This window comes from Caloenas nicobarica, chromosome 6, assembly GCF_036013445.1.
Source record: "Caloenas nicobarica isolate bCalNic1 chromosome 6, bCalNic1.hap1, whole genome shotgun sequence".
Classification (NCBI taxonomy): Eukaryota; Metazoa; Chordata; class Aves; order Columbiformes; family Columbidae; genus Caloenas; species Caloenas nicobarica.
In genome coordinates, this window is record NC_088250.1 from 32,503,023 (window position 1) to 32,517,231 (window position 14,209).

Genomic DNA, 14,209 nt, shown 5'->3' on the forward strand with positions numbered 1-14,209 from the left:
AGATCCTAATTTTCTATTTATAAGTGTATTTCAGAGCCAGCCAGTGTTTCATTTTAATGGGAGGGTGCGGCTTAGTGCTCCTCTCCCTGTGCTATCAGGGGCTGCACACTTGCTCTTAAAAGCTGTGCCATAGGGCGTGGAGCAGATAATGGTTCTTACCCCCAGACCAGCAAAGAGTTGTCGTGTTGCAACCAGCCCTAACATAGCCACGCAGCCCTGCTCCGATAGACCAGCAGTAGTTTGCTCTCAGGCTGCTGAGACCTGGCAATAAAAGTGGTGTCCTCAGGCAGAAACACTGGGTCAAACCCACAGGGATTGAAAAAAAAAAAAATCCCTCTGGAGCTTTGATTTGCTCAGTCAGTAGAGGAGAGGAGCACGGAGGGGGCGAACCCCGAAGGGATTGTTTCATCCAACCCTGAACCAAGGCATAGCCGGGGAGATGCTGGTGCAACCTCTTTTTGAAGCCTGCACGGAGGGCTGTGGAGCCCCTCTGAACCGAGCCTTAAGTGCTTCACTGCCTCTGCAGTTAGGAGGGTTTTTCTAATCTGATCTTTGCTGACTGCCATCCCCTCTGTGCCCCCCTTGCACATGGGATGTGTGTTCTTTAGCATGAAACAAGCCCCATTTCTTGCCCCTCTCCTGGGCTGGCCGTGATTTTAACCATCTCTGCCCATTCTCACTGCTGTCCTCCAGGGATGTCCCCCCTCTGCTGCCTCTGTGCTGCCTGCAAACGGGCGCAGCTGCCAGCTGAGAGAGTACCCACCACCTCTCACACCCACTCTTACATCCATGGGTGAGAAATACAGAAACCTGCTGACATGAGGAGGCTGCAGCAAAGATGTGGGATTGCTGGGGAAAGCTTGTGTTGGTGGCTTCCGGTGGCTGGACCTTGGATAAGAGAAAGCTTCAGAAGCTACAGAGGTTCGAGCTGCAAACGTCAAGATGCTATGAGTTCCCTGTGTATCGGGGAATACTAGGGAGGTGAGAAAATGTATTGGCATGGTTAGGAGAAGGTGGATCACTGGGATATTTCATCATGCCTCTATGAAGTCCATCTGTGACTGAATGCAGCTGAGAAACCCAGGAGAGACCCAGATTATTCCTTACCCCCTTCTTCCCTGTTGTGGCCTGTGTCTCCTCAAGCATATTTTAATGATACTTAATTTATATACCACGATCAGCCCTCTGTGGAGTCAGAAGGAAAGAAACTGTTGAACTCTCCTGCGGTTTCTGTATCTTGTTACCTGCACTCCTGCATTATGTAAAGGAAAAAATTTGCCTTTTAATTTATTTATAGAACCCATAGTCATTGCCTTGTTTGCCTTGGTCATTGTGATTCATTTGGCATGACTCCTCTTTGATCTTTCAGGTCTCTATAAAGCCGCGGTTACACCGTGTGTGTCTCCCTCTGTACCTTTCCCTCACACAGGGCAAGGCTACTGTTACAGGTGTATGATTGTTTCCTTGGGTAATGACCAGCCCTCTGGAGTTCCTTTATCCTGAAGCACTGAAATATTCTTTTTTGTTTTTTTTTTCCCTATCATTTTCGCCAAAATATCCTCCACTTTTTCACCTTTCTGACACAAAGAAGCTACTACTCAAATGAACATCCATTTTATTCTTGTCTCACTCTTCACAAACACATGGCCAGCCCTGTCCAGGCCATGTGTTTCCTGGATGGTTTGAGTCCTGCAGCTCTGTTTATCCTGCATCTGTCTCATCTGTCCTGCATCTTACCAGATCCTGGTCCTTTACTGGCTTTATTTATTGCTCAAGAAACACCCTTTGGAACTGTCTGCTGAGGCGACGTGATGTGGGCTTGCGAGGTGGCTTCATTTCATTTTTACCCAGAGATACCCAATGTGCCAGGCTCGTGCTGGGCTTGGCCAGTGTTTCTGTGTGTTTATCTGATTTTTTTTTTTACCCTTTCTCCTCGCTGGTCCTGAGCAAGGGTTTTCCCTGTGTCAGCTGGACCCTTCTTCTCCCAGCAGTTGTTTTTCCTGCCCATCACTTGGTGGCCAGAGCCGCGGCTCTCAGGTAGCACCATCTGTGTCCCTGTGCCCAGCTGGCCATGCCCCTGCCATCCCCTTGGCTGTGGTGCCGCCTATGCCCCCTCCTCCCCATCCTTCCCCCGCTGTGGGGCCAGGCAGTGGCTCTGGATCTGCTCGTGGCCATGGCTAGCAGGCTCTGCTGGTGCCCATGTGCTGGCACAGCGTGGCACAGGCGAGCAGATGAACCTCGGCAGCTCCTGGCTGGTGAGCCAGGGAGCTGTGGGAAGCCCCCACCCCCACGCTGTGTCTCAGGGCTCCATCCAACCCTGTCACCCACAATGTCACAGCAAGAGAATGACTCTGCTCTCCCCTGAAATCCAGGGGTAGTAAGTGGCAAACTTACTGGTTGCAAACCAAACTTATCTGGCAGGGCTATCAGTAAACATAGCTCCTCCTCTGGCCTTTCCAGAGCTGTGTTTTGGGCTAGAAACTGCTTTCTTGGGGCCGAGTGATACCGTTTGGGTTGGGAAATTTGGTTATAAGCACAACAGGAGCATCAGGTGGGTTTGCCAGCACGGCACTGCAGACTGTCAGGTGGCCCGGTGGTGCCAAAACTGAGAGGCTGGAAAGGCGTGTGTACAATGCAGGCGAGGTGGAACTGATAACGTGGTTAATTATTGCCAGTGAGTGGAGGGCAGAAATGAATTCATCCCAGCTGTGAAACAGAGAGCACGTGCAGAGGGAATGAGCCAGGGGCTGCAAAAACAGGCACGGAGGGAGCTGCAATTGGGTTGGGTGAAGAAGTAGTAGCTCGTGTTGTCCCTTGATTCTGCTGGGGTTATCTAGAAGTATTGGAGGTGATGCTGATGATCCAGAAATGCCAGTGAAATGCCTGGATTTTGGACTAGGGTATTGAGGTGACATGTGGCTGAGTGTGGGTGGCTGCACAGCCGTGTTGGACGCTTCCAGCCTGAGCATCCTCCTGAGCACCCTGTGCTCAGCTGTGCTGCCAGGGTGCTCAGGAGGATGCTCAGGCTGGGAGTGTCTGTACAGGGCTTATGTACACCCAGAGTACCACAGATTCAGCTTCTGGCTGGGCCCTGTGCCCCCACCCCGGGGTCTGGCAGCATCCCCTGGGGAAGACAGTCGGAAAGAATAGTTAACGCAGCTACCAGAAAACGGCTTCCTGCTGCTAATCAGCTCTCGGCAGGTTATCACTTTTGCAACTCCCTGGTTTTTCGGAGAAAAATGTCATTTATCAGCACTTCATGGAGGAGACCTGGTAGAGATGCTTCACGCTGGCACTGCTGGGCTCATCCCCACCTGTCATGCAAGCGCCATCTAGTAGGAAAAGGAGAAAAAGACCAAAAATGAAAAGGAGAGTGGATATTGAAACAGTTTAATCCAACACAAAGCTGCTCTGGAGCACGGCTCTGGTGCTGAGCCTGTGGTTTGGGAACCTGCAGCAGAATTCACTGTATGGGAAATTATGAGGTATGGAGATATCCTGAACTGGACCACGGCTTGCACTGGATGGATCCTGATTTATTGGATCTACAAACAGACTTTCACAAAAAGGGTAATTTCCAGGCAGCTCCTTGGTAACATTGTCAGGGTTGGATTTGGTTAATTAGCTGTGTGTGTTAATTGCAATACGCAATCTTGGGCTGCCGCCTTCAGCTCCAGTGAGTGGCAGATGCTCCTGTTTCCAGCACCAAGGTCATCCCATCAGCTGGAGGCTTTACTTACGGCTGGAAACCTCTCTCTGCCATCCATGCAGATGTGATTTCAAGTCATGAAGGCATCCGCTTTGGTCATACGTCATGATTTTACCACAAATCCTGCACTGCTGTCATCATCTAACAGTCACATGGATTTTCAATGTGATTTCCCAGCCCTAGGTCCCACAATCAACCCCTCCCAGGGTGAAATAAAAGGGGCCTTTGACATTATTTTGTTTCAAACAAAACAAAGTCATGATTTTATACCAATCCTATGATTTTTACCCAGCTTGAGTCGCCCTTTCCAGTGTGGGGAAGTGATAACGCCGTGTGTTTCTTATCTGCCGTGCATGAATTCCTGCTGGCAGGCAGTCTGTCCTCTGCTGTGGATACATGGACACATGTCCCCGTGCAGCAGGTCCTTGTGATATGCGTGTGATGTGGCAAGTTGTGCTTGGGGCACATCTCCCTCTGGCTTTTCCCCTTCATTTTCCTGAAATATTGAGAACCGAAGGCTGGGAATGCTGCAGCAGAGGGATATTGCCCAAGTCCTGGGGTCCGGTGGCTTCACTCTGCCAGGGACTGCACAAAAATCATTGCACTTTGCCCAGAGCAGAACCTTAATTCATCTCCACTTTCATAGATAAAAGCCCTGAATTAATTAGAGAATAGAAACCACTTTGATTTCCAGAACACCAGAAACTCCTAATTATCACAGTGCCTGCAAGCGCTGCTATAATTGAGACTATCGCTGTTTCCACTGCAGACCCAGTTTTTACAGGGATTTACAAATGGCACTTAAATTTTTTGCTTTCAGAGAAGTACAGCAACTTGGGACATGGATTCTGGCTCCAGGTACATCCTTGTAAATCAGCCACAACACCACTGAAACAGCATCTAATTCCCCCACGGATTTCTCATTAGAAATAGAGAGTCCCCAGTGGCAGTGTGCTACAGACAGCGTCTGCTCTCCAATTATACAAAATAATAAAATTGGGGGCCTTTTTTCTTTGCCTTCTGGTCTTTCCATCTTTGAAATACACTTGGGGGCTGCTTCTAGCTTTTTATCACAACCAAGGAGACTAAACACTTATTGGTATTTAAAAAAAAAGGTGGAAACTGAATTTCTCACCTGCTCACTGGTCCTCTGGTTCCTGTAACCTTTCCAGAAGCGCTGAAAGCATCGTGACGACACCAATGGGGAAACGGCCAGGCTTTGCTACAGCCTAAAAGCAGCAAAACACCCCTAATGCAATAACCGAGCAAATCCCACAGGAGCATCTTCCCTGTCAATGCGGGGTCTGATGGCCGCTGGGCAGGGCTGGGAGCTCCCAGCTGCCTTTTACACTCTTGCATTGGACAAGTGGCTGGATAAAGATGTGGCTGACAATATACATCACCTCCACATACGTTGAGGTTTATCCTTTGGCTGCTGCAGGTTTCCTGACTTTATAGCTTTCTAAGTGTCGTCCAAAGCCTGCCTGCCGCCAACCATTTTCTTGATGGGTACTAACTTCACCACCTCCAAAGGAAGGGCCTCCCAGCATCATCTCCTCACTCTGCTCCCTGGGTGCTTCACAGCCTCGGACAAAACTATCCCAAAATTTCTGCTTCCTGCTGCCAGTTGCTTTCCCTCTCTGGTGGATGGCCCCAGTTTTCCTCAGGTCCCCCCATCCTGACCAGGGGTCTGGCTGCAGAGACCCTTGTGGGACTTCATTGCTGGTGCATGGCTTGCAGGAGGGGTGAGTTTGGACCCACTGCAGGACGGTGGGCTGTGTTCATGTGTCTGCAGTGCTGGGGAAGGCTCTGTGAAAGGGTTTCTTAAGAAAAAACCGTTTTATATGTAGCTTGGAGCTACCCTGCGGCTCCATTGCAAGTGTTGTATTGAATATTAGACACCTGAAATCAAGAGTCTGACCTGGTCTGAACTCCCTGGGTACTTGTAACCCACGTTTAACACCATGCTTTGCATGAAATACTTTTATCCTTCTAGAAAGGCTAAAGAAATAAAGGCTGTGTTTCGAAGGGACACTTCAAAAAGCAGAGGGATGTTCTTTATTTCCTCTAACACAGTTCTGGCTGATGCAGGGGGGAAGCCTGCCCCAGTGTCACCACCCCACAGCTCCGGGACTCTTCCCTCCCCATGGGGAGCATGAATGCCCTGACATCAGGCAGAGGCAACTCGATAGTGGAAAATACGTTCCCCCTGCCAGCAGCACCAGTGTAGCATCCACTGCTTGTGTGTGGGCAACACAGATGCGCTTCAGGACCAGAGCCGGTTGTCTCTGCCGGAAGATGATTTCATTAAGCAAAACGTCACCCGCTTGAAAAAAAAAAAAAAAGGAAAGTGAAAGGGACAAATGCAAAATTTTTCTGTATTAGGCATGCAGGAAAGCATAGGAAGTTAAGAAGATCACAGACAATTGAATTTAATTGAAAAAGAAGATTAAATAAAATGAGAGTTGAGTACGAAGAGCTAATTTGAATTAAAGAAACAAGCTGGTTGCCTGAAGAAAGAAGTTAGAGGATGAAAATGATTTTATTCTGCATCTGGGTTCCAGTTCTGTTTATATCAGGACAGCTTAAAAAGAACAATACCAAACCAAACCAACAGCCACCCCCCCAAAGTGGTTTTACACTTGAAATTATGATTTTTTGGAGACGGTCACCATGCACAGGGAGATAGGACTCTCATCTGATCTCATGGGATAAGGGGAGATTTAACTACATACGGTAAACTATGCGGGCTTGATCCAAGGCTTACGGCTTCCCAGCATCGTCCCAGCAAGGTCTGCAGCTCCCCCCTTACAGGGAGGGGAGAAAAGCCCAAACCCCAGAGGGCAAACCAGGGGGTCAGTGACAAGTAGGCCCTTGACTTGGGAAAGAAAGTGGGTGGAAAAGTTTCCAGGACCATAAAAGCCCAGTGGAAATGGCTCCGAGCAGAAGCCACGGGGCCAGGCAGCACTGGGGCTCGTGCACCAGCTTTTGAAAGCAAAATAGCTAAGAAAATAGTTCAGGGAAAATGAATAGTCTGTATTCACGGCACAAATGGGAAAATTATATACAGGCAAGTGGTACAAACGGGAAGAATAAGAGCTTAATTTAAAGTATTTTTAGAGTTAGAGACATGTTTATTCCAAGGAAGTTCTCCTGATGGCAGCAAAGTGGTTTAGTGCATCCCCCCACCAGCTTTCTCAATTTCCACTGGTGCTACAGCACATCCAGCCAGCGGCACCCTCCTCCCCATCAAATGGTCTCTTCAACCGCGGTACCACGGTCACGGCCGTGTCCCCCCACTTCCCATGGGCGGACAGGACCCAGCCTCGGTGGGACGGGCCCGGCGGGAGCCCATGCAACGCTGTCGGTCGGCTGTTGTGTAGGGAGCAGCCAAAAGTGCCGGGTGCCGCGGTCGAGCCAGCAAAGGTCACTCCCACGTCACCCTGTGGCACACCTGGCTGGGGGCAAAACCCAAGAGGGGAGGGGGCTTTGGGAGCCCTTGTGCCAGGGATGGGGGTGAGGAGGAGGGAGACCTTGGTGGGGTGGGGGGTGGTGAGTTTGCTGGCCCTTTTCCAGATGATAATTTTGACATTTTGTTGCCACTTCAAAATTTTGAAATAGGAATAAATGCAGCGGCAGGGCTCATTTGTAGTGACTCTCGCTGCCAGACTGGGGGCTGACCTAAACGTGCTTTTAATGCTTATTCAATGTATACACTAGGAGCTTGTCACCCTCTTTAACTGCTGCACAGCTGCACTTTGCACGTGCATGAGCTGATCACAGTGCATCTGTTCCCTGCCCCTTCTTACCCATCCCTGCCACATCCTTCATCCCTGGCCTTCCCTTGTCTCCTCTGGTCCCTGCCCAACTGGCATCTGCTCCATCCACCTCCCATCCTGAGAAAACCTGGACAAGGATGTATTTCCTCCAGTGCTCCATGTGAAAGCGTGAGCTCCTGCAAGCTGGTCTGGTAGCACCTCCTGGAGCAGGGTGATAACCTGCTCTACACCCCAGAGATTATAATCTGCCCCACTATTGCATGAGGATCTCATTTCTGAGCAAAATCCAGCTGTGATTTCATTAAGGAGGCTCTCACTCCTTGTGCTCAATATTTAATTTAGCACAAGTGTGTGTGTTGAGTTCAGAGTGTTGATTAACCATGACTCCGAGATAGAGGGAAATTACTAATATGGGAAAGTGCAGTCAGTATTTCATGGCAAAGAGTAATTGAGCTAACAGTTGACATATGGAGTTGTGTGGGCAAACTAATTAAATTTTACATCTTCTCAAGCATTTGTGAGTTTTATAAGCGTTTGATTTATATATTAATTAAACCTCAGAGTGAAATAAAGAGGACATAACTATTTGTACTGCAAATGTGTCCATCAAGAGGAAGGGGTTTAATGTATTTTCAAGCAGATACTAAAGTACCTCTACGAGTCCCTGGCTCAGCCTGGCAGTGGCAGAGGAGACAGGGACCATGTCGCAGCCCACGAGGCTGGTCCTGCAGCGGCACAGGGTGCTGAGCACCCAGCTCTCGGCACACTGCTGGACACCCCTTCATCCCCTGTGGTGCCTGTTCCTCCTTTTCCCTGCCAGGACCGAGCTCTGTGCTGCCCAGCGATTTGGTATCTCCATGGTGGGCTGCAAAGCCCAAGTTTCCTGCTGATCTGGGGGCTTTGCAAGCAGCTGGTGAGAAAGCCAATATGTGATTGAAATATTTATCCAACCCACTAGCAAGGGACTAGAGGTGGTTATGGCATGTCCTGGGATGACCTTGCTGAGGATTTTGGAGTAGTCTTATTTGTGTGATTTCGTCTCTAGAGGGAACCCGTGTTGTGTGTATTTGCATCTGGACTAAAGGACACCCAGAGCATTTATGGTGGTCAGCATCATTTTCAGCCTGGTTAATGCTCTGACAGAAGGGAATTCCTGAAGTTTTGGGATCAGTCCTGCTCCTCAGGGGTTGCACCCCAGGATCTTGGGTGAGGTGTGATTTCTGCAGCTGGGAGAAGATAGTGTTTGCATCTGGTGACAGCGAGATGTCCCAAAACGCCCAGCCCTGGCCCTGATTTTCCCTTTAGGCTGTGGATGCACTCCTCACTGCTGACACATCTCTCTGGAGGTCAACACACATCTTGCAGGTCTGTTTGGGTGAGCCTGGACGCCGGTGCTGGGCTGATGTCAGGCCAGCCCTGGGAGGCGCAGGTTTCTGGATGTGTTGGGATGTGTTGGGAGCCTTTTTGGAGCAGGAGTGCTGAGTTTTGTTCCAGGGCTGAGTGCTCAGGCTGCCTCAGCCCGGGGCAGTCTGGCTTACTGCTCCAGCAAGCATCCCTGCTGCTCTCTGGGGCTGCTCCTGCCGAGTCACCAGGCTGCCCCGGGCTGCCCTGCACGGTTTATTCCCAGTGGTTATGATGCCTGATTCCAAAGTGAAAACAAACGAATAAAACAAACAAACAAAACCAAACCAAAACAAACCCAAACAAAACAAACCCAAACCAATCAGACAAAACAAAACAAACCCCCAAACAAACAAAACAAAACAACCACAACAATAACAAAACCCACCAAACAAACAAACCCTGTTAAAAAACAGAGAAATGTTCCTATTCTGCTCTGTGGCAATGCCTCCCAGGAGCAGAGGCGATGGGGTTGTGCCCACTTGCATCTGTTTCTATATCCTGACTTTGGCATCCTGATGCTAAAAAATGAATCTACCGTTTATATTTCCTTGTTATTGATGGGCTTTTTTGGCATCTTTTGAATGTTGAAACAGGAACTCTTTTTGCCAGCAATGACACAGGAGACATTAAATTTTGGTAGGAAAATGGAATTGCAGCTAAAACATGGGTACTAAAAGTCCCTTAAATTTAGTAAACTATTCATAACAGGTAGACAGCTGATACCCCAATTTATCAATACTATGAAATAGATGGTAGCTATATTTTAAGAGTCATTCAGTGTACCACCTTGCCATCCCACCTATCCTTTGGGGACTCCATCAATCTTGTGGTGGCCAATGATTCCCATTTGCGGTGTCAGTGATAAATAGCTTGGCCCACTGGAGAGGAAGGATTACGAAAGCTTAGTGTTTGTGTGCAGTGTAAGTTAGAGGTTGCGAGGGCGGGAGCTACCAGGACCAGGCTGGAATTAAACTGGGAGGGAAAAGAGGGGCTGGTGCTCAGTGTCAATTGGTTTTAAGATTCAGTGCTTTGCAGAGCATCTTTCACAGAAAGCTTGGGTGAGGTGAGATGCATATGACACATATTCTCAATGTCACATGGCACAGGGGAATCCTGGTACCTCCTGAAATATCGCATGTTGAACTGGTTCCTCCACTCATCGGATACTTTCAAACCCTGCAAAAATGCACTCCGCTGCAGAGTATCTCCTGCAGGCCCTGCCCTGGCTCTGAAGGATTCACTGTGTGAGAAGCAAACACCTTCTGAAGCCCATTCCCATTCACCTGGATGTGACTGAAAGGTATTCATCATGCGGGGACAACCTTATGGGAAATCGAAGCTGCCTGGGAGCTTGCTGCTCTGAAACTCAGGTTTTTCTGCACGTACATGCTTGTGTTTGGAGACCAGAGACTAATCCACCACCAGTGATTAAGCATCCATAATTAAATGGTTGACAGCATCTGTAGCAGGACTCAGGGTATTGACAATCCCTGGAAAATCTTGGGACAAGCACGCTCTTGGTAAGGATAATGCCACCTGTGGTCAAACAGACCAGCATTGCTTTGTCACACAGGATCTCAAGAACATTCAGCAACAAACACACCTTTTCCCCCAGTTCAGCCTGGCTACTAATACACCCGGGAACAGCTCATGTCTTTCTACACAGCATTACCTTTCATTGGCATTTTCATTGTAATGTTAGAGTACAATGTGCCATCAATTTGTGCATTTCTCATCTACAAATCAATGTGGCTAACACAACACGCAGCATCTTGTATTTGGTGGGCTCTCGCTGTTTTGCTGGCAGTACCAATACATTAAACCTAGGAATGTAACCAGTACAAAGAATTTTAATTTCATATAATAATGGGACCTGCAGATCTCCTCTCCACATGGTACTAAAGCAGAGTATTAGAATAGGGTGCTGTGGCAACAGCCACTCTGTGTGATGGAGAGGTGGAGCTGGCACCTCACCTTGAAGCAGATCTAATTTGATGCTGCTGAAGTATCAGAAATCATCCTAAATGGTGCTATAGTTGATGGGGGCTTTTGCGTAATGTCACAGGTGGAATCAATAACGAACCTGGAGGACTAACTAGATGAAGCAATGTAAGATCCAAGCAGCCTCTGTCCTCTGCTGCCACTGATTTTGAATGGGCATGTGCAAGGCTTCCCTTGGATGTCCTCCGTAAGTGCTGTTTGTCCTGCCGGAGCAGGTAACCAGGCTGATGCTGCAGCTGGTCCCAGGCTGGGGCTCTGCAGGAGGTGGGGATGCCCGTCCTGGGACAGCTCCACTCCTCAGCATCCCTCGGTGGCATTGCTTGCCTTCCTCTGCATAGTCCCCCTGCCCCCAGCTGGTTTCAGGGAAATGCAGACTGGAAGAGAGCCATTTCTCCAAAATAACATATAAATTGGAAGTGAAAGGTCAAGGCTTCCTATGGAGTAATTTTGCCCACAGCAGCAGAAAACGTAAGGGACGAAAGCCTCGTGTCACAAAGCCACTGATCCGCTCCAGGTAGCACAACCATGGCCTCAGGCAACCTTCTGGTTTCTCTTTCCTCTCTGGTTTTTGCAAACTGGCCTGTCAGACCTCACTTACCAAAAAGACCCATGTGCAATTTTAAAGATGCTGTTAGCTGCCCCTTATTCCTCCTCCATCCTAATGCGATATCTGTCATTGCACTCTATCAATATGCCTTTCTGCCTCGATTGTATGTGAACGCCAGATTGCTATTGATAGGCTGGATAGCCATGACAGTCTTTAGGAAATTTGTGATCTGGACCTGGCAAATTTGACAGAGAACACTCGAAATACAAATGTCAAAACGCATTTAGGTTTTTTTCCTTTTCTAACTTGCCTTGAAGAAAATGCAAACACTTTTTGACAGAATCAGTTCAGGAGCCTCCTCTAAGCCAGGCCCTGAGTGTTAGGAGAATCTGCCTCTTAAAGCCATATAGATCCATTGCTGTTGTATAAAAAAGTACTCTTTACCCTGAGGCAGAATTACTTAAGAAAATCCTGACATGATTAGACACCACTCTCTCTGAGAAAAAAAAAAAGTAAGTATACTGTTAAAGGATAACTGAGATGCTGCATAAACTGGCATTATTTAAATGACTTGATATCACAGTTCTGAAATGTCAGTTTGGCGTAAGAGGACAAGGAAGGACTTTGAATATTTTCTGGGTACCACTGTGCAGCTATGCTGTCACTTGAACATGTTCTGCTGGAATCACTTGCAGGTGCTGAAACAGCCCTTGACCTGCTCGTATTTAGGCTATGGGTTGGTAAAGTTCATAAACACAGCCTTGAACAATTGATAAGAGTTGATAACAATTAATAAATAAATTGATAACAACTTATGCATGTGCTTTAGCAAGCAAGAAGTCCTTTTGCCTTAAATCAGTATAATGATGTCAGCTAAATGATTATCTTTCTTGTAGTGCGTGGCCTCACCATTCTGTTAGACAATACACAAATTGAACATAAAGCCAAGGTCTGCCCCTAGAAGTGCATAGGGCGAGTATGAATGGAGTAGGTCACACACATGTGGCTGCTCTAGTCAGCATAAGTAATTGCGCACATTTAATTTTATTGAGTCAACGGATTTAAGCATAGCCTTAAACACCAAGCACCATCAGGGCATTCATTAAGAGTGTTACTGAACTGTAGGGACTGCCAGCAGTGGTAAGCTGACAATTTTGTATGTAAATATTATCAGGTTCAAGCTTAAATCAGAATATTTTCGAAGTCAAGATAGTGTGTTAAATAATACTCCATGCGTGTATATAATTATACCTCAACAGTGTAGAACCCTTCAGACTTCAACCTTTAAGTATACCGGAGAGAAAGGCTAAGCCTCTAGCACATGGATAGCCACAGCCCTTAATGCCTTGTGTAGGTTTTGGGGGGCAGTATGAGTATTTTGCATTAGATCAGATCTCACATCCAACCAGCTTTGATAGCTCTTGGGAATATGTGTGATTAACCAGCCCAGCCACAATATGTCACCAGCACTCCACAGAAGCAGCTTCTGCTGCCAGAGAACAGGGACCCTGTGCCAACGAAGAGGGAGAGCATCACACCCCGCAGCCGGGAGAGGGAAAAAGGGAATCAAAGGACAGGGAAGAGACTTGATGAGAAGATGAAAAGGGAGGAAATGGCGATTTGTGGAAAAATGATTGCAGAGCCCATGAGGTTAGTGGCAGGTAAGGTGGGACCTGCCCTGCTTACTCCTGGAGCTGCATCCTGGTTCCTGGGGTGCCCTGACACCACAGCTCTGGCCTTTCCAGATTGCATCCTAAACCCACTAATTTCTTCATCTTTGCTTTCCATTTTAAAGGACTATTTCTCCTCCTGATTGTATTAAGCTTCACCTGCTCAGAACTGAAACCGCTCAACACACTGACGAATTCCCAGTGCTAGAGCAAGCAGTGGGTGTGGCAAAGTCAAGTGTGCGAGTCCCCTGTATCGCCGAGCAGGTGCTGCTCCTGAGAAAGGGCTGAGCTCCCATGGGTCCTTTCCTCCAAGGTCCAGGGATGTCTCCTCTCCTCTCCTCTCCTCTCCTCGCCTCGCCTCGCCTCGCCTCTCCTCTCCTCTCCTCTCCTCTCCCACGGCTGCAGGGAGGGTGGTTGAAAGCCATGCTCAGCACCAAGCAGTGAGTATTTGCCAATGGAAATGCTTTGTCAGAAATAAAATGCATGGCAAGATCAGAGCAGCATCTGAGTACAATGGGCAGAGAGCCCTGGCAGAGCACGACATTCATCGGGGTTTAGTAATCATCCCTGGCAAAGTTTGCTCTTCAGGATTGGGAAATGTGGGCAGCCCGTTAACCTGTGCTGTCCAGGATCTCCATGGCTGAGCATCATGAGCATGGAGTGGCTGAAACAGCTCTTACGGCTTTTGGCTGCCTGCACTGGATCTCACAGCACTGATGGGGATCGGGGGTTTTGCTCAAGGTCCTGATGGATTTGGAAGGGCTGGGATGCAATGCAGCCCTTTCCAGCTCTGTGATGCAGCTCCCTCCTTCCCACCATGGCCCTGGCAGAGTCACCGAGTTATGTCGCCGCTTGTCCGAGCTGCACAGGAGTCAGTCAGTCCTTCTGCAGACATCTGGAGCTCTGAGGAGCTCAGTTTTGTGGGTTTGCATGATGACATTGTACATGCTGGTACCACTGGAAACACAGCTGGGGTGATTAGCAGAGATTTTGGGGATTTAAACAAGCACAATGTACTGAGACAGAAAAGAGGTTGCATTGCTTTGTGGATTTGTTTCTTGGTGCTACTGGGTTAGAGTGAGAGATCTGTAATTGCCAG